Source organism: Haemorhous mexicanus, chromosome 2, assembly GCF_027477595.1.
Source record: "Haemorhous mexicanus isolate bHaeMex1 chromosome 2, bHaeMex1.pri, whole genome shotgun sequence".
NCBI classification, from domain to species: domain Eukaryota; kingdom Metazoa; phylum Chordata; class Aves; order Passeriformes; family Fringillidae; genus Haemorhous; species Haemorhous mexicanus.
In genome coordinates this window covers 122,784,408-122,805,587 of record NC_082342.1, presented here as the reverse complement: position 1 = coordinate 122,805,587, position 21,180 = coordinate 122,784,408, and the positions used below count along the sequence as shown (strand labels likewise).

The 21,180-nt window shown below is 46.3% G+C and overlaps 1 long non-coding RNA gene across 1 annotated transcript; it reads right to left on the bottom strand.

The window, feature by feature from the left end:
• Nucleotides 1-606: 606 nt before the first annotated feature.
• LOC132324322 (uncharacterized) lies at nucleotides 607-2,313 on the bottom strand. The gene is made up of 3 exons (XR_009485573.1): nucleotides 1,980-2,313; nucleotides 1,240-1,424; nucleotides 607-834 (listed from the first exon to the last, which is right to left on the bottom strand). It is a non-coding gene; the product is annotated as an uncharacterized LOC132324322 (long non-coding RNA).
• Nucleotides 2,314-21,180: the final 18,867 nt, after the last annotated feature.

Genomic DNA, 21,180 nt, shown 5'->3' with positions numbered 1-21,180 from the left:
AAACTATTAAAATACTAAAAATACCACTACCCAAATTTTAAAAAATGTTGCCTATAAAAACCCACCATAAAAATGCCCCTGTCCCCAAAGATAAAACTAAACAAAACCCATCACACCAGAAATAAATCGGAACTTGGGAAAGCTAAAACCGTAACACTCAAGAAGTACACCATATCCCTTCTGGTACACCAGCTACAAACAGCATAAAACAATACAATCAATTCTTAAAAACCACCTTTAAACCACTACCTTTTTAAGAAAACTTTCAACAATTTTAAAACGGCTTTTAACAAAAGCCATCTAATAAATTAACACCCAAAACTCCAGCAGCCGAGCTAGCCCTACCAAATCTCTCTGTTTATACATCCAATAAACAAAACCAAAATCCCAACAATATCCCAAGTCTATTAAAGAAACCTACTGAAATTAATCCTACTCAAATACAAACCAACCCATCCATAAAGTTAGCCTCACTCAAAAAGAAAACAATGACAGAGAGTTAATAATACCAAGAAATAAAGCAACACACCATACACCACCAACGAATATAATATTCAAGGAAAAAAAACACTTTTTTTTTTTTTTTTTAAATTTTTTTTTTTTAACTAACTTCTTTTATTAGCTAGAACAAAGGATTTTGCCAGGACTGTAACAACAACTTCTTCTCCTCCTTCCTCTTCTTCTGAAACGTCCCATCTCATTCCCAAATTCCTTTACAACTTTTGAGTTTCAATCCAAGCAAAAAGCAAAACTCATGCACGTGTGCGTCGGATGCTCCTGCCAGGTTCTCCATTGCACCCCACATCTTCTTACACGTTCAGTCTTCGTGCTGTCCTGCCGGGGTGAGTTTCAGAGAAGGATTGGCACATGTGAAGAGAGGATTTCCCCTCCCTCCCTCCCTCCCTCCCTCCCCCCCCAGAGCCGGTTTCCTTAGCACATTTCAATAAATTCCAAGCCTGCAATGATGCACACTCGTCCCAAGGCTCACAGCAAGCACGCAGGAGCTCAGGCTTACTTGCTTCCATGGCTCTGTGCCTGAGATAGCTGAGGAAATTTCCCGTGACCCTCTGTTGCAATAAACTGGAATGCAAACTCGGCTCCATCTCAGAGCCTCAGTGGGAGGCAGGAGCACATCTGGCTGACCCACAAAAATCCTTTCTTGGGCGGCGGCACCGCGCTGGAAAGGGGAAACACGTGCTAGTGAACAGCAGCTCAGAAACCATTCTTGTCCAATGTTACCTGCTCTACTTGGCAGCTCACTAACACCACTCTAATTTTATCACTGCAGGGAGAATTCTGTAGGAAAGTGTCTGATGAGCAGCGACAAGGGCTTCACTCCCTGCTACGCAGCCTGCAACACCCTTGAGAGAGCAGAGCAGCAAAATCACCAAACTCTTCTTGCCGTGGGGCAGGGTAGAAGATCACTGTGGGAGGCACATAAAAAGAGGGGAAATGCTCTATAAATGCACAGACATTTGATTTCAGAAGCCCAGAGATAAGGATGTTCTCTAGGAAGCCAGACGTGACATGATATTTCTAAGATTTTCTTCTTCATTGAAGGAAATGTATGTGTATATATACACACTTACAAATGATTGCGTGAGGTTTTTTTTTTTTTTTCTTTTGAAGCTCCAAGAATGATTTCCCATCTTGAGTCACTCAGGAAGAAATGGCCCCTGTGACTCAGGACAGAAGGGCTGCCTGCTCTTTTGATCATGACAGCTTTTGGCTGTACCCGGGAAGCAGGAGCAGCAGCCAGAGCTGAGGCTCAGCAGAGGCTGACCCCGGCCAGCCCCTTCCTCACTTTCCTGTGTCACAACCCTTCCAGGCAGAAGGACGCAAAGCAGGTTACGATTTCTCTCCTAGATATGTTTTTCGAAAATAATACTTCCAGGGGTGATCACAATGGGGGCACAGAAAAACACAAAGAATGAAAAGTACCGTGTTTGGTGTTTTAGCAAACGGTGTGTCTTCCCTACCGTGTCCGGAAGCTGGATCGATGCACCAAACTTTTCACTGCACCCTTGTCCTTGCTTCTGCGCCATCTTCACCAGCTGCTCTTGGGAAGTGCTTGTATTGCCCTGGAAAGGTGATCACCCTGCACGAAACTGGAGGCTGAGCCTTCGGCCTCTGGAGGAGGGAGCTGCGCCGTGGATCCCGTCCCGATGGCGCTGCAGACGCCAGCACCCGCGGGAGGACTGGGGGGACTCCGAGCTCCACCTCTCTCTGCCCAGGCCCTGGGGAAGATGGGGGAGCTATTCTCCAGAAGCATCGCCCCTGCAATCATCACCTCCATCAACATTCTGAGAGCGCTTTTGGTTTTAACAAAGAGCAACCCTGATTTGCCATTTGCAGATCACAATGGGAATGAACCTGGAAGACAAAACACAAGATCAATTCACAGCTGGACGTTCAAATCTTTTTCTCCAAAACCCAATCAACGTGCAGCTTTTCCCTTAAGCTGAAGTACGGACCAAAGTCATAGAATCGTTCAGGTCAGAAAGGACCTTCAGGCAGCGAAGATGAGCATTTAGGTGTGGCATGAAGCTTGGGGAGCACTGAAGAAGCTGTAAAAGTCAACTGATATTCTTTGGAAATTAAAAACAAAACGAAGTCATTAACTAACAAGGAATCCTCTGCGGAAACGACACACGGGACGGCCTGCGGGGGAGATGCCCGAAAGCCAAAGCTGCGCTTCAGTGGCATCTAAGGTGGGAGTTTTGCAGAGTGCCTGTACACAAGTTTGTTTTCACTGGGATCAGTGAGCAGTGGCCACCGCAGAGCAGGAGGTGCTGTGGCTCAGAAGACCTGGCTGTGAAAAGTACAGGTTATTGTCCCCAAGCACATGCCAGCGGTCTGGAAAAGGGTGATCCGGCTTGACACTGCCGGTGTGCTTGCTAAAGGGGGGGAGCGGCTCAGTCCTCGTCACTCACCTGATGCTCCCAGTCGGGGCGCAGTCGAACGGCACCACTTGGCCGGGCTTCACCTCCCTGGCTATTTTCTGTGCAGGGAACTGCAATGCCATTGCAACTTTTCTGTTCTCGCATCATTCTTCTAGAAAAAAAAAACAATACGTTGAAGGGGAAACTGCCTTGTCACCGTCCCAAAATCCTTTATCGCTTGTGGTAACCCACGGCACACTCCCTGCCCGTGTTATCTTCACCTTAACTCTGTTTACAAGTGCCGTGAATAAACCCAAATCCAACTGAGGAAGCTCCTCTTTGCTCACATTTCAATACAAGGCTGGAACGATCACCTTGCAAAGAACTTTCCTCTACCGGTGCTAGATGCAAAAGAAAAAAAGTCAACCCAGGAATGCCTGCCACACCGGAGTACACAAAGCTGCTGCTGCTGCTTCCAATGGCTTAGGCTGAGGGCTTCTCTGTTCTTCTTTTGCCCTTCTCACGGGAAGGACTGGCTTTGACTGTCTTTGAACTAGCTACAGATACGAAAGATTTAGTAAACAAGTATTCTTGATCCCATTTCTCTTAAGAGTGTGTCCTGACAGATGTCTTCTTCCTCCTGAGGTTTAGACCACTGTTTGATCTTTTTTTCTTTTCCCCCCGCTTTTTTCCCCCCCTTTATTCCCTGAAGCATTTCACACCATGATGGGCAAAGACCCAGCAGGAATTAGACTGAACACTGGACACGGAGACAAAAGAAAAGGCTGGAAGTTACTCTTGTTCTCCAGGCTGGCACTGCCAGCTCCTGAGGGCTCAGTCAGGACAGTCAACATTTCTGAGAGTACCTGTACACAGGCGTGTGCAGACCTTGGGTCCTGCTGCGGCTCGCAGCTGCAGGCTCAGACACGCACGCCGAGCTCCTGGATCCTCCACGACAGAGCCGCCTCTCCCTGCTGATCCCGTGCTGTGCCTGCGGAGCAGGGAGGGAAGGAGAGGCACGCAGGGTAGCACAGTGGCAGTGCACAAGCTGCCAGGCCTCACCCATCGGACCTGCACCGAAGAGGAAATCTTACTTTTCAAAACTCTCCATCGTGCCATACAAAACACTGAATCCTTCCCAGTCTGGAAGGGACAGCCTGGCATGATGCCCCTCAGGTCACATCTTACATAAAGGGTTCTTTCTTCTCCTGCACAATGCTCTATATTCTACTTTTACTTTTTATCTTTCTATAGATATAAAAATACCTACAGAAACTATCGATATTCACCAAGCGACCTTCAATCGTAACAGCCAGGCCTCCGCATGACTGCGCTTAACTCCTGCTCAGCTCAGGGCATCTCCCTGTTCCTCAGGCTCCAGAAACCACTGAAACTCCCCTGTTTTCCCCGGGGGGCTGCCTGCTGGCAGCCGCCCTCCTCTCTCCAACGCGGTCACCTGCCAGGCTGTAATATTGACATTGGTGTGACTATCGAGTCATTGGAGACTCATCCACGCTTAAATCAAATAAACCCCCTACTTTTAAGTACTAAATTCCCTACCAAAGCACGCGTTTTACTGACGCCTACACGGGCATACCGGGCAGCTTATTTTCATTCGGAAAAATAAAATAAGCTTCCCCAGTACAAAAGCCCCCTCCAGCAGCAGAGGATGCACCCTGAGTACCTCGGCGAAGAGAGGCCACCACGCCAGTGCCCGTCAGCGGCCCCCCAAAACCCGCCCGCCCGCCCGCGGCGCTGCCGAGCCCACAGCCCGCCAGCCCCGCACCGGAACCACCGCGGAAAGCCCCGACGGGCCGGCGCCGCCACGGGGGCGCCGTGCGGGCAGCGCAGCGAACGGACCGCGAGCCTCGACTGCGCCCCCCCTTCGTGCCGCCATCTTGGGAAGGTCACCCGGCTCCCGGCCGAGCCTCTCCCGAGTCCCGGGACGGCGGCGGCTGCGGGTCCCCGGCAGAGAGAGGCGTCCGTGCCATTGCCTGTCGGCGCCCGCCCGCCACCCGCCCGCCAGCGGCGCCACTGACCCAGGGCCCGTGTGCCCGGCGCTGCATACCTCACGGAAAATCCCGCCGGGCCGGCGGGCAGGCAGTCCGGTATACAGACCGCGGTGCTCCTTTTTCCCGCCCTTTTGGCCGCCATCTTGGGAAGGTCAAGCGCGTCCCGGCCGAGCCGCCCCCCAGGGCGCGATGGCGCGCGGGCCTCGGCACGGACGCGTCCCGGCCGCTGCCCGTCCGGGGGGCGGGACCGCGCTCGGCTGCGGGCGGGGAAGGCGGGCAAAAAACCGGCTGCCATCCCCCAGAAAATCCTCTGAAATAAACGCCGAAAACCTGCCTCTTACCCAACAGGAACGAAACAAGCGCCCTTTCTTTAAAACCATATCTAAATCCATTTTAGATTTAAATGTTTCATGTTTACATTCACATGCATCTTTATACCGGACATTGATGCGTTAGGTAATTTGTATAATATATTACATCTACTCCTATGGTTTGTATTTATTTATGTTTTGCGTTTTTATACATATCTGTCTATATCGATGGTATATTTCTTTCTTTAGATTTCTATTTATATAATACTTCTATTATTCAAAATAAAAACCCTGTCTCTAACAAAATAAATACAACCCCCCCTTATTTTAAACGCCATTGAAGTATTTTTATTTCTACTTCCTAAAATTATATTCACATATGATTCTTTCGTTTCTTTTGATGCATTATAATAGTGATTACATATAAGATATATAAAATTCTAAAAAAGTATTTAAATTATTATTTCTATTATGTATCATATCTACTGCTACAACTAATTTTTTCTTATATTTTTAAATTTTATATATATCTGTATGTATTTATGATCTATTTCTATCCTTAGATTGCCACCTTTATATTATTTGTATCTAAAATTTTTACAATCCAAACTCTGCCTATTGACAAAAAAAAAACCCGCTTTACTATTTAAAAATATTTTTATATTTATAATTTTCATATTTATATTTATAATTTGTTATATAGTATACGATAACATATTGATGTACTCTACTTATATATATCCAATACACATTTCCTATAATATATTATCATAAGATATATACAGTATTACTTGTATTATGTATTGTATCGATTTTTATTATTCTGTATTTATAATTATCTTATATTGTTATATATGTCTGCATATATTTGTCATCCATTTCTATATTTATATTTTGATTGGGGCTTTGTTTCTATTTATAATCTAGATCTTTAGATATCTATAAACATATGTAATACTCTGTATTAAAAATTATAATAGCTTATTGTAATATATAATGATTCATGTTACATGTTTCACTTTTATATATTCGGTCTATATTTAAATTTTAAGGGGTTTTATTCCCATTTTTATACATCCATTTGTTTTGTTTCATTATCGTTATAGTTATAATTTTACATTTAAAATCCAATTCCTAAATAATAGGACAAAACAAACAGCATCACATTCCCACCAATATCCTCCAAAAGCATCCAGATACCTCCACCAGCCAACCGACGGCCAGCAAAAAGCCACACAACGCTCTTTGCCGTAACAATTCTCATCACATCAGAAAAATGCAACGAATATAAAAGAAAACCCAATAGAAACGCACACAGCAAATCACAAAAACTACGAAGAAAAATTCAAACCACCTTACTAAACTCCAAACAGTGCCAATGACCCTGAACTTTACTAAAAAAAAAAAAAAAAAAAAATTCTACCTCTAGACTAAGTCAAAGAATAACCAATACTCTGTAAAAATAACTTTAAAAACCGAACTAATTAACGAAATAGAAAAAAATCTCAACCACTACAAAATAAGAAAATAACTACCCAAATAAAAAAACTACTTAAAAAGACCCACCCTATAAATACCCATGTTCCAAAAAAAAAAAAAAAACCCTGATAAACAACAACCAAATATATCAAAGGCCAAAAAAAAAAAAAAAAAAAAGCACCACCAAAAAAACCCAACCAAAAACCCAACCGAAAACTTAAATTTAAATAAACTTAAGTTTACAACAATAACAAAAAAATCCTAACTGAATCAACCCATAGTGCCTCAATCTATCAAAATAAAACGCCGCCTAGAAATGAACACAAAGCCTAAAGAGAAACGGAACCATAAACAATATCTCCCAAATGATCCGTCACAATAAAACATACGCTACAATCGAACAAACCAAATAAATGAAAGCCCTGTAAGACGATAAACACAAACGCAATTATCAATATCTTTAAAACCCCGCTGCTATTAACTACCTGACGCTACCTCAAGCCCACCAGAACAAACGCTACACACTCACGCTACTAAAAGCCACCACAACAGAATTAAACGCCTAACCTCTACTTCACGCTACGACCCATAAAAACCATCGCACACCTTTAGAAAACATCGCACACCCCGGCAGAAAAAAAAAAAAAAAAAAAAAAAAAAAAATATCCGACAACAAAACTCCATTCAAAACAAACCTTTATCGTCACCACCTGAACCGAGATCCACAGCATTCAGGAAAAACACCCTATCCCTTAGCATCCAGCAACTGCAACCTGCGAACGCTGCGAGAGCTGGAGGTGCCCGCAATTGTACCCCGAAACTGACGCCGCGGGCGGGGCTCACCTCGCTTCAACAAGGGCGAATAAACGTGTGTTCTCCCCTTCAGTTTCATCCCCTGTCATAACAGAAAATAAGGGGTTCTCCTCAAATGAAAGCCTTCAACTGATGGCAAAGAGAGATTTGGACCACAATTCGAACCCTCGAGAAGGAGGGACAACAGGGCTGCCCCCTCAATTTAAACCTTAGGATGATGAAAATGGGGTGGCTGCCTTCAAATCAAACTCACAATACGACCACGATATTTTTCCAATTGCCCTTAAAACAGAACGCAGGGATTCCCTGTCGCCCCTGTGATTCCCCTAACAGCCTGGAAAAGGCAGGTTTTCCTTCAATCAACACCCTTAAAACCGCAAGTGAAGGGGGATCCCCCCCCCCGGTTCAAACACAGACAATAACAGAAGAATAGCTGCTTCCCTCTCCTTAATTTCTTTTGTCCTCATAAGCTCCATTTTTGTTCCTGGGGAACCGGGGTGGGACTGGCAAGATGAAATTGAGAAGGGAAAGGACAAAAGTCCCCGCTCCGAGTCCACACGGGCTCACCTGTTCGGCTGCCGCTTCCCGGCACAAAGCTCTGTCTCTCGGCACCTCCTTTAAGCAACGCTCCACGTATCCAAGCGCGCATCCTGGTGTTCCCCCAGAGCCCGTGAGAAGCTCTCACCGTCCTTCCACGAGACAGCCCCGGGAGCCCCGCTACTCAGCAGCACCACGCAAAAAGGAGCTGAGGCAAACCCTCCCCCTAAAACAGACCCCGGCAGGAGCCGGCCCCTCCTCATCGTCACACTCACACCTGGGGCTGCTCCGAGCCCTCATCATCGTCACACTCACACCTGGCGCTGGTGCCACTCTCCAACAGCGCCTCTCGGTGACCAGCGCAGAGCCCGCTTCTCACAGACCCAGAGCAAACAGAAATCTGCTACGGGTGTTGGCTTTTCTCATTCCGTCTGGTTCCACAACTAAAACGCCTTCGTGCGCTGATGGCATTGAGAGAAAGCTTTCCAGGGGAGAGAACTGTCATTCAGGTAGCACACTTTGATACACCTTCAGAAAAAGCAGAATCAGCGCCAACTCCTAAGACCCCCGCTGAGGAACCCAGCCCTCCTTGGGACACCCAATGCACCTCGAAAAAGGAGGGGAGAAGTTCTTGTGCTGAACTCGGCACGGTTCGTCTAAACTCGGTCCTATTCGGTTCTTCGGCTGCACTCGGCTATTTCCGTCCACCCTCGGCTATTTTCGGTTCTTCGGCTCCACTCGGCTATTGTCGGCTAACCTCGGGGGGCTGCAGTACCGCGCTCTGCCCACCAGGCGGCTAAAAAGCAAAAAAAAGTCAACAAAGAACAACCCAAGCCTTTCTTTTAAACAATATTTAAATATATTTTATTTTCAAATTTTTCATGTTTATACCCAAATTTCGATTTAGAATGTATATTGATGCCTAATGTTGATTTCTATATTTATAATTTTCTATTGATATATACATTTATATTCTATATTTAATCGATTCCTATTACTTAGATTTATTAATATATTTTACATATTGATTATATATTTCTGGTTAAGATTTTATAATTCTGTAACAATCATATGATTTCAAATAAAACCCCTGCCTCTACCCAAAGAAAAGCCAAAAAGAACCCCTTTCTTTTAAACTTTATTTAATTTTTTTTAAATTACATTTTTCATATTTATACTCCCATTTACAGTTTAAATGTGTATTCCTGCATAGTGTCATTTGTGTTCTATATTACATCTCTTCCTATTATATTTATTTCTATTTTATATTTCTCTATCCATATATTTATATCCTGATTATATATTTCTATATTTAGAAATAGACAAAAATAATATCTATATTCATATTATTTAAAACAAAACCCCTGCCTCTAACCCAATAAAAACGAAAAAAAAAAAAAAAACCACCAACCCTTTGTTGTAAAAAATATTTGAATTTTTTTTTTTAGATTTATATTCCTTTCTATTTAAAATGTATATTGCTGTACAACGTTTATTTGTACATTTATGTTTATCGTTTTCTATCTGTATATAAATTTATATTCTATATTACATACATTCCTATTATTTATATTTATTTATATATTTTTATACATATGTTTTTATCTTGATTATATATGTCTGGTTAAGTTTTTTACTTCTGTAACACTTCTATTATTTAAAAAAATAAACCTGCCTCGAACCAAATAAAAGCCGAGAAGAACCACTTTTTTTTAACTGTATTTAATTTTTTTTTTACTTATGGTTTTTATATTTAGACTCACATTTACATTTCAAATGTATATTAATGTATATATTAATTATTTCTGCTCTCTATTACTTCTCTTCCTATTATTTCTATTGATTTATACTTTATATCTACATTTATATCCTGATTATATAGTTCTAGATTTAGAAATAGAAAACAATAATATCTCTATTCATATTATTTAAAATAAAAGCCCTGCCTCTAACCAAATAAAAACGAAAAGAACCCTTTCTTTTAACCTATATTTACATATCTTTATATTTACATTTTTCATATTTATATACACATTCATACTAATTAATTATTTTGTCGCCTAATATTATTTATATTCTAAATTACGCCTCCTCATATTACTTACATATATTCATATTTAAATTTAAATTTATCATTTAGTTATAGGTGTATATCTTGATACATTTATTTTGTCTTTCTCTATTTAGATATAGAAAATATTTCTAAAATATTTACATTATTTAAAATAAAACCCTTGCCTCTAACCAAATGAAAACCAGAAACCCCCCTTTATTTACAACCTATTTAAAGATTTAAAAATAATTTTGTTATGAATAATTATAATTACATGTCCATTTATAATTTTTATTTGTTATATTTATAGATGTGATATATAGTCTAGAGAAAACCTTTTAATCTATCAGATATAGTATTTTTATAATAGGTATTTCTATAAGTTTAATTTATTTATATTAGATATTTACAGGTATCGGTATATATAGTATATATTTGTATAGTCGGATTTATATTTTTATATTATTTATATTTATATTACTTTTCAAAAACTCCAGCCTGTAACCTAATAAAAACCAAAAAAGCCCCAATTTATTTTCAACGACATTTAAATATTTTTCTGTTTACGATCCCTATTTCTATCTCTTTGTACAGATCTCTATCCCTCTAGCGCCCTTTTTGCGGTCGCTTCCAACGCCTGGGGATGGGCAGGGCGCTGGCTCGGGGGGGCTGCAGTACCGCTCTCTGTCCACAAGGCGGCAGACTTACCGGGAGGGGCGCTCTTCGATTTTCCCGCCCTTTATGCCGCCACCTTGAGAAGGTCAAGCGAGTCCGCGACATCCGCGACACTCCACTCCCAACATGGCGGCCAAACGAGGACCCCCCCCCCACCGTGAGGCGTTTACGCAGATGCCTGTCAGAAACACGCCAAATCACAACCGTCCGCGACCCACCTGAGCTCACAGCCCGCGTCCGAGGCACTTGATACGCCACAAAAAATCCCGCCGTGGCCGCGACGGCGTCAGGGTGCTGTGCAGGCAGTCCGGTTAGACGGACCGCGGGGCCTTCTTTTTCACCGCCATCTTGAGAAGGTCAGAGAAAGTCCGCGACATTCGCGACACGCCACTCCCAACATGGCGGCCGCGAGAAGCCCCAGCAGCAGAGAGAGGCGTTTACGCAGATGCCTGTCAGAAACCCGCCGAAAAGCGCCCGCCCACCGCGCCGCTGAGCCGACAGCCCGCGTCCGGGACACATGAAACGCCACAGAAAATCCTGCCGGGGCCGCCCTGGCGCCGGGGTGCCGTGCAGGCAGTTCGGTTAGACGGACCGCGGGTCTTCAACTTGCCCGCCCTTTTGGCCGCCACCTTGAGAAGGTCAAGCGGCTCCGCGACACCCGCCGCACGCCACTCCCAACATGGCGGCAGCGGGGACGCCTGCCCGTGCCGGGCTGCAGTACCGCGCTCTGCCCACAAGGCGGCAGCACCGCCGCGCGCCCCAGCCGGGGGCAGCCGCGCGCCTTGGGGCTGCGGGCAGGGAAGGCGGCGAGAGAGAACAGGGGCGGCCCCCGCCGAAAACTCCTCTGAAAGAAATGCCAAAAAACAAACCGGGAAAAAAACCAAAAACCCCCGTCTCTAACACCTAAAGAACCAAAATAAAGACGCCTTTCTTCTAAAAAACATTTAAATACATTTTATATTTTTATTTTTCAAATTTATATTTATTTTTAGATTTATAATGTATATTGATGTATAATTTGATTTTTAATCTATATTAGATCTAGTCCTATTTTTATATTGATATTTCTATTTTTATACATATCTTTATATATCGGTTATATATTTCTGTATTTAGATTTATATTTCTATAATGCTTATATTATTTAAAATAAAACCCCTCGTCCACCCAAATAAAAGCTAAAAAGAACCCCTTTCTTTTAAAAAGTATTTAATTTTTTAAATTTATATTTTTCATATTTATATTCACATCCTAAATGTATAGTGATGTATAGTGTAATTTTTATTCTATATTACATCTCTTCCTATTAATTATATTTATTCATATTTTGTGGTTTTATATATTGATTTCATATTTATATATTTATAACGATAAAAAATAACTTATATATTCATATATTTTAAATAAAACCCTTGCATCTAACCAAATAAAAACCAAAAAGGGCTCTTTCTTTTAAACCATATTGAAATATTTTCATACTTCTCTTTTTCATTATTATATGCACATTTTCTTTTATAGTTTATATCGGTTTATTACAGCTATTAACTTTATATAATGCACATCAGAACGTAATAATATAATTTATTATTTATATTTATATCATATGTACCGCTAATACTTACATTATTTTAAAATTACAGTTTTATATATATATTTGTGTAGTTATGATATATTTCATGCTTAGATATCTACCTTTATTTTTATTTATAATTCTATAATAAAAACTCTGCCGGTTACCATATAAAAACAAAAAATACCTTCATTTTAAACAATATTTTAATATTTTTCAGATTTATATTTTTGATATTTAATTTCTTAAGTGGTTGTATACTATATAATAATATATTCACCTTTTTTTTTACTATATTAGATTATAATATATTCAGTGTTCTAATATATGTGCTATATTTAGCTATGTAATATATATTACATATTAAATGATATATACAGTATAATTTGTATCAATTCCTAATTTTTTTGTTTATTTATATTTACATACATTGTATAGAAATGTATACATTTATACACATTGTACATATTTATATTTATTTATATACAATATTTTTCCCCCTTCCATTTAAAACAGAACGCAGGGATTCCCTGTCGCCCCTGTGATACCCCTAACAGCCTGGAAAAGGCAGGTTTTCCTTCAATCAACACCCCTAAGACTACAAGTGAAAGGGGATCCCCACCCGGTTCAAACACAGACAATAATAGAAGAGTAGCTGCTTCCCTCTCCTTAATTTCTTTTGTCCTCATAGGCTCCATTTTTGTTGCCCTCTGGGCTTTATTCTCCGGCACCCCAAGCCCCGCGGCTGCGGGGGAAAGAAGGAAAGGGGGGACGGGAGGAGAGGAGGGATGGCAGGGGATGAGAAAGGGCAGGGAGGGAGCTCGGGCTGTGGAGGAAAGCGGGAGGGGAAGGTAAAGGCTGGGAGGTAGGGACAGGCGGGGAATCCTCCCAGAGCCCTCGATCCATCCCGAGCCCGTCCCGATTCATCCCCAGCCCGCCCCGGCGCCCCGCCCTGCCCGGGATGTTGCGCTCGGCTCAGCTCGGTTATTATCGGCTGCTTTCGGCTGCATTCGACTCTTCGGCGGAGTTCGGCTCGGCCGAACTCGGAGCCGCTCTGTGTGTTCGGCTCAGCTCGGTTCCTTTCGGCTGAGCTCGGAGCCGCTCTGTGTGTTCGGCGCAGCTCGGTTCCTTTCGGCCGAACTCGGAGCCGCTCTCTCCGTTCGGCTCAGCTCGGTTCCTTTCGGCTGAGCTCGGAGCCGCTCTCTCCGTTCGGCTCAGCTCGGTTCCTTTCGGCCGAGCTCGGAGCCGCTCTCTCCGTTCGGCTCAGCTCGGTTCCTTTCAGCCGAGCTCGGAGCCGCTCTCTCCGTTCGGCTCAGCTCGGTTCCTTTCGGCTGAGCTCGGAGCCGCTCTCTCCGTTTGGCTCAGCTCGGTTCCTTTCGGCTGAGCTCGGAGCCGCTCTCCCCGTTCGGCTCAGCTCGGTTCCTTTCGGCTGAACTCGGAGCCGCTCTCTCCGTTCGGCTCAGCTCGGTTCCTTTCGGCTGAGCTCGGAGCCGCTCTCTCCGTTCGGCTCAGCTCGGCGCGGCTGGGCTCGGCTCGGCTCCCTGAAGAAGCCTAAACCTAAAGAAAAAGTTATGTTTCTGTTTCCGCAAAAAACAAACCACACGAGATTCCTACTCACTGTGTCAAACCTTATTTAAAACACTACAAAAAACCCCACGATAAACAATTCCGTAACCAAAACAAAACATAAGTAACACTAAAACCACACATCCAAAACCAGTGTTTATTGGTCACTGATCCTAAAAATCCATTTTCTACACACCGTGTTAGCATACCTCTTAATACCTAAATTTATCCCTCGCAAACTTTAAATTGTTAATCAAAACATCCTATACATAAAATATTCTTAAAATACAATTTATGCACTCTTACACAAATTATAGTTAAACCACAATTAAAATTACTAAAATCATTACCAAAAAAACCTTGTATAATATTTAGTTACAAAAAAAAAAAACCAAACAAAAACCCAAAAACCACAAAGAAGTTACCTCAGAGTATAAAAAAATACAATTTAAAACAATTAACACCACTAAGACTCAGCATAATAATACATCAAGAAAAACCTCTGTATCACTTGAACACAAATTTACTTCTCAGTGTCAGTTCCCATGACGAACCGGGTCTGTTGGCCAGTTGCTGACGGGGTCTCGGCGTGATACCAGGGGACCGCCTGAAGCACACAAAGGAGAATGGAGGCTGAGAGATGCAGCAGAAATTGAGACCTGCGCAATAACCACTGCTTCCATCCAGGGGAATGGATGATCACCTTGCCCACTTACCTTGACTACTCATATCCAGCTTTACTTCCTAAATTTAAAGGCAAAGAGCAATGCTGTAAACACACAGTCACCGTTGATGCTTCCCCTGCAAAGGCAAACGGTGACTGATCCTTTGAGCACCTCAGCATCATGTGACTTTATCTGGCCTAAGAGGTCGCCTCTTGCACATCCCCGCCTCCAAAGCTGCCACTTAAAAGGCCCTCCCAGCACCTCGCTTTTATCCCCTCTGTTTGTCATAGCGCTCGACTTATCTCTTGGATGTCAGGAGAAGAGAATCTGCATCTGGTGCCAAGGAAGGCCGCCTAGCCTGCTAGGAATTTCCTGCAGTCACCGGGCTCTGGTCCCTTGCTCAGCTACAATCAGCAACACCAAATATCATTGCATCATCTTAGGTGCACAGCGGCCAAAGCCCAGCCCAACAAGTCTGCTACTCACCCTTCTTCTAAGAACGCCCGGCTCCTCGGGCGACACACTGCAGCTGCACGATTCTCCAGCTATAAAGTACAGCATCTTGATCTTGGCTCCAGCTCTGCAACACTTGAGCTCTCCCCTGAGGGTCTCTAAGGCCACGCCAGCATCAATATCCCAGCCCCACTGTGATTTCAGCTGCAGCTCAACAATCCCCAGACACGGTGCCAGCCCCTGCATAAGTTCACCCCTACGGCCACAGCCCCATTGACAGCACTAGTATCTTTTCCATTTTCATTCAATGTCCCAGCCGCGCAGTCCACTTCTCAGCCCCACAGTGATGTTGGCTCCATCCCAGGAAGTGCCATCCCTGGCCCAGGCAATATCCTGGCATCGACGGGGTTTTCAGGCGCAAGGTTGCAGCCCACTTTTCCTCTTGATGTAACCTATTCTACTTTCAGTCACAATACACAGCCCCTTCAACCACGGGCCTAAAGGTGTTTCGGCGCAAGAACACGACGGTGTCTGTGCCAGCCCTATGGCTCCTATAGCGTGTTCAGCCCCGATCCCAGACAGGCAATGATGAGTCCAGGCCCAGTGATTTCAGCCCTTTCAGCTGTTAACCCACAAGCGTTATTTCACTGGAAGTGCTCTTGTTCCAGCTGCAGCTGCACGATTCTCCAGCTTCAAAGGGCAGCATCTTGGCCTTGGCTCCAGCTCCGAAAGGCTTCAGCCCCCGGCCAAGGGTCTCTAAGCCCACGGCAGCATCAATATGCCAGCCCCCCATGATTTCAGCTCCAGATCATCAATCCCAAACAACGGTGCCAGCCCCTGCATAAGTCCACCTCGATGGCCACAGCCCCATCTACAGGTCTAGTATCTTTACCATTTTCATTCCAAGTCCCAGGCTCTCAGTGTTTTCTGCTCCATCCCAGGAGGTGCCATCCCTGGCCCAGGCAATATCCTGGCATCGACGGGGCTTTCAGGCGCAAGGTGTCAGCCCCCTTTTCCTCTCCACACAACCTATTCTGAGTCACAATACCCAGCCCCTTCATCCGTGAAACGCGCTTAAAGGTGTTTCGAGGCAAAAAGACTATGGTTTCTGTGCCAGCTCTACGGCTCCTGTGCCATGTTCAGCCCCGATCCCAGACAAGCAATGATGAGTCCAGGCCCAGTGATTTCAGCCCTTTCAGCTGCTGACCCACAAGCTTTATTTCACTGCCAGCGCTCTTCTCCAGCTTCAAAGGGCAGCATCTTGTCTGTGGCTCCAGCTCTGCAAGACTTGAGCTCCAGCCCAAGGACCTCTAAGCCCAGCCCAGCATCAATATGCCAGCCCCCCCATGCTTTTACCTCCAGCCCAACAATCTTGTGACACTGTGACAGACTGTGCCTCTTTTCGCCTCAAGGCCAAGAGCCCCATTCTGAGCATTAGAAGATCTTTTCCGTTTTCATTTAGAGCCCCAGCCCCACAGTCCAATTTCCAGCCCCACAGCGATTTCCACTGGATCCCTAGAGGTGCCATCACAGACCTAGGCGATCTCCTACCATCAGCAGGGCTTTCTGGTGCAAGGCTGCAGCCCCCTTTTGCGCTGCACACAACCTATTTTACGTTCACCATAGCACGGGCCCCACAGTGATTTTGGCGGAAAAACACTACGGTGCCTGTGGCAGCCCTGTGGTTCCTGTGCCGTGTTCAGCCCCGATCCCGGACAAGCAATGATGAGTCGAGGCCCAGTGATTTCAGCCCTTTCAGCTGCTGACCCACAAGCTTTATTGCACTGCCAGCGCTCTTCTCCAGCTTCAAAGGGCAGCATCTTGTCTGTGGCTCCAGCTCTGCAAGACTTGAGCTCCTACCCGAGGGTTTCTAAGCCCACCCCAGCATCAATATGCCAGCCCCCATGCTTTTACCTCCAGCCCAACAATCCTGAGACACTGTGACAGACTGTGCCTCTTTTTGCCTCAAGGCCAAGAGCCCCATTCTGAGCATCATAAGATCTTTTACGTTTTCAGTTAGAGCCCCAGCCCCACAGTGATTTCCACTGGATCCCTAGAGGTGCCATCACAGACCTAGGCGATCTCCTACCATCAGCAGGGCTTTCTGGTGCAAGGCTGCAGCCCCCTTTTGCGCTCCACACAACCTATTTTACGTTCACCATAGCACGGGCCCCACAGTGATTTTGGCAGAAAAACACTACGGTGCCTGTGGCAGCCCTGTGGTTCCTGTGCCGTGTTCAGCCCCGATCGCAGACAAGCAATGATGAGTCCAGGCCCAGTGATTTCAGCCCTTTCAGCTGCTGACCCACAAGCTTTATTTCACTGCCAGCGCTCTTCTCCATCTTCAAAGGGCAGCATCTTGGCTTTGGCTCCAGCTCTGCAAGACTTGAGCTCCTACCCAAGGGTTTCTAAGCCCACCCCATCATCAATATGCCCCAGCCCCACAGTGATTTCCTCTGGATCCCTAGAGGTGCCATCACAGACCTAGGCGATCTCCTACCATCAGCAGGGCTTTCTGGTGCAAGGCTGCAGCCCCCTTTTGCGCTCCACACAACCTATTTTACGTTCACCATAGCACGCGCCCCACGGTGATTTTGGCAGAAAAACACTACGGTGCCTGTGGCAGCCCTGTGGTTCCTGTGCCGTGTTCATCCCCGATCCCAGACAAGCAATGATGAGTCCAGGCCCAGTGATTTCAGCCCTTTCAGCTGCTGACCCACAAGCTTTATTTCACTGCCAGCGCTCTTCTCTATCTTCAAAGGGCAGCATCTGGTCCTTGGCTCCATCTCTGCAAGACTTGAGCTCCTACCCGAGGGTTTCTAAGCCCAGCCCAGCATCAATATGCCAGCCCCCCATGCTTTTACCTCCAGCCCAACAATCTTGTGACACTGTGACAGAGTGTGCCTCTTTTCGCCTCAAGGCCAAGAGCCCCATTCTGAGCATCATAAGTTCTTTTCCGTTTCCATTTAGAGCCCCAGCCCCACAGTCCAATTTCCAGCCCCACAGTGATTTCCGCTCGATCCCTAGAGGTGCCATCACAGACCTAGGTGATCTCCTACCATCAGCGGGGTTTTCTGGCGCAAGGCTGCAGACCCTTTTGCGCTGCACACAACCTATTTTACGTTCACCATAGCTCGGGCCCCACAGTGATTTTGGCAGAAAAACACTACGGTGCCTGTGGCAGCCCTGTGGTTCCTGTGCCGTGTTCAGCCCCGATCGCAGACAAGCAATGATGAGTCCAGGCCCAGTGATTTCAGCCCTTTCAGCTGCTGACCCACAAGCTTTATTTCACTGCCAGCGCTCTTCTCCAGCTTCAAAGGGCAGCGTCTTGTTCTTGGCTCCATCTCTGCAAGACTTGAGCTCCAACTCGAGGGTTTCTAAGCCCACCCCAGCATCAATATGCCAGCCCCCCCATGCTTTTACCTCCAGCCCAACAATCCTGAGACACTGTGACAGACTGTGCCTCTTTTTGCCTCAAGGCCAAGAGCCCCATTCTGAGCATCATAAGTTCTTTTCCGTTTCCATTTAGAGCTTCAGCCCCACAGTCCAATTTCCAGCCCCACAGTGATTTCCGCTCGATCCCTAGAGGTGCCATCACAGACCTAGGCGATCTCCTACCATCAGCGGGGTTTTCTGGCGCAAGGCTGCAGCCCCCTTTTGCCCTGCACACAACCTATTTTACGTTCACCATAGCACGGGCCCCACAGTGATTTTGGCAGAAAAACACTACGGTGCCTGTGGCAGCCCTGTGGTTCCTGTGCCGTGTTCAGCCCCGATCGCAGACAAGCAATGATGAGTCCAGGCCCGGTGATTTCAGCCCTTTCAGCTGCTGACCCACAAGCTTTATTTCACTGCCAGCGCTCTTCTCCAGCTTCAAAGGGCAGCATCTTGGCTTTGGCTCCAGCTCTGCAAGACTTGAGCTCCTACCCGAGGGTTTCTAAGCCCACCCCAGCATCAATATGCCAGCCCAACAGCGATTTCCACTGGATCCCTAGAGGTGCCATCACAGACCTAGGTGATCTCCTACCATCAGCGGGGTTTTCTGGCGCAAGGCTGCAGCCCCCTTTTGCGCGCCACACAACCTATTTTACGTTCACCATAGCACGGGCCCCACAGTGATTTTGGCGGAAAAACACTCCGGTGCCTGTGGCAGCCCTGTGGTTCCTGTGCCGTGTTCAGCCCCGATCGCAGACAAGCAATGATGAGTCCAGGCCCGGTGATTTCAGCCCTTTCAGCTGCTGACCCACAAGCTTTATTTCACTGCCAGCGCTCTTCTCCAGCTTCAAAGGGCAGCATCTTGGCTTTGGCTCCAGCTCTGCAAGACTTGAGCTCCTACCCGAGGGTTTCTAAGCCCAGCCCAGCATCAATATGCCAGCCCCCATGCTTTTACCTCCAGCCCAACAATCCTGAGACACTGTGACAGAGTGTGCCTCTTTTCGCCTCAAGGCCAAGAGCCCCATTCTGAGCATCATAAGTTCTTTTCCGTTTCCATTTAGAGCCCCAGCCCCACAGTCCAATTTCCAGCCCCACAGTGATTTCCGCCCGATCCCTAGAGGTGCCATCACAGACCTAGGTGATCTCCTACCATCAGCGGGGCTTTCTGGCGCAAGGCTGCAGCCCCCTTTTGCGCGCCACACAACCTATTTTACGTTCACCATAGCACGGGCCCCACAGTGATTTTGGCGGAAAAACACTCCGGTGCCTGTGGCAGCCCTGTGGTTCCTGTGCCGTGTTCAGCCCCGATCGCAGACAAGCAATGATGAGTCCAGGCCCAGTGATTTCAGCCCTTTCAGCTGCTGACCCACAAGCTTTATTTCACTGCCAGCGCTCTTCTCCAGCTTCAAAGGGCAGCATCTTGGCTTTGGCTCCAGCTCTGCAAGACTTGAGCTGCTAGCCGAGGGTTTCTAAGCCCAGCCCAGCATCAATATGCCAGCGCCCATGCTTTTACCTCCAGCCCAACAATCCTGAGACACTGTGACAGACTGTGCCTCTTTTCGCCTCAAGGCCAAGAGCCCCATTCTCAGCATTAGAAGATCTTTTCCGTTTTCATTTAGAGCCCCAGCCCCACAGTGATTTCCACTGGATCCCTAGAGGTGCCATCACAGACCTAGGCGATCTCCTACCATCAGCAGGGCTTTCTGGCGCAAGGCTGCAGCCCCCTTTTGCGCGCCACACAACCTATTTTACGTTCACCATAGCACACGCCCCACGGTGATTTTGGCAGAAAAACACTACGGTGCCTGTGGCAGCCCTGTGGTTCCTGTGCCATGTTCAGCCCCGATCCCAGACAAGCAATGATGAGTCCAGGCCCAGTGATTTCAGCCCTTTCAGCTGCTGACCCACAAGCTTTATTTCACTGCCAGCACTCTACTTGCAGCTGCACGATTCTCCGGCTTCGAAGGGCAGCATCTTGGCTTTGGCTCCAGCTCTGCAAAGCTTGAGCCCCCGCCCAAGGGTCTCAAAGCCCACCCCAGAATCAATATGCCAGCCCCCCATGCTTTCAGCTCCAGATCATCAATCCCCAACCACGGTGCCAGCCCCTGCATAAGTCCACCTCGATGGCCACAGCCCCATCTACAGGTCTAGTATCTTTTCCATTTTCATTCCAAGTCCCAGGCCCTCAGTGTTTTCTGCTCCATCCCAGGAGGTGCCATCCCTGGCCCAGGCAATATCCTGGCATCGACGGGGCTTTCAGGCGCAAGGTGTCAGCCCCCTTTTCCTCTCCACACAACCCATTCTAATTTCAGTCACAATACCCAGCCCCTTCATCCGTGACACGGGCCTACAGTTCTTTTGGCGCAAGAACACTACGGTTTCTGTGCCAGCCCTAGGGTTCCTGTGCCATGTTCAGTCCCTTTCCCAGACATGCCATGATTTTATCTCTTGCCCCGCAATCCCCTGGCAGCTTCACAGATTCTGCCTCTTTTCACACAATTCAAAGAGCCCCATTCTCTGTCTCATAGTTTCTTTTCCATTTTCATTTAAAGTCGCAGCCCCACCATCCCCTTCCCAGCCCCACAGTGATTTCCACTAGATCTCTGCGGCGCAGTAGGGCAGTAGGTAGTATCCTGCCATCGACGGGGTATTTCGGCGCAAGGCTGTAGCCCCCTTTTCTGTTCTGCATAACCCGTTCTACCTTCAGTCACAACACCCAACACCAGCAT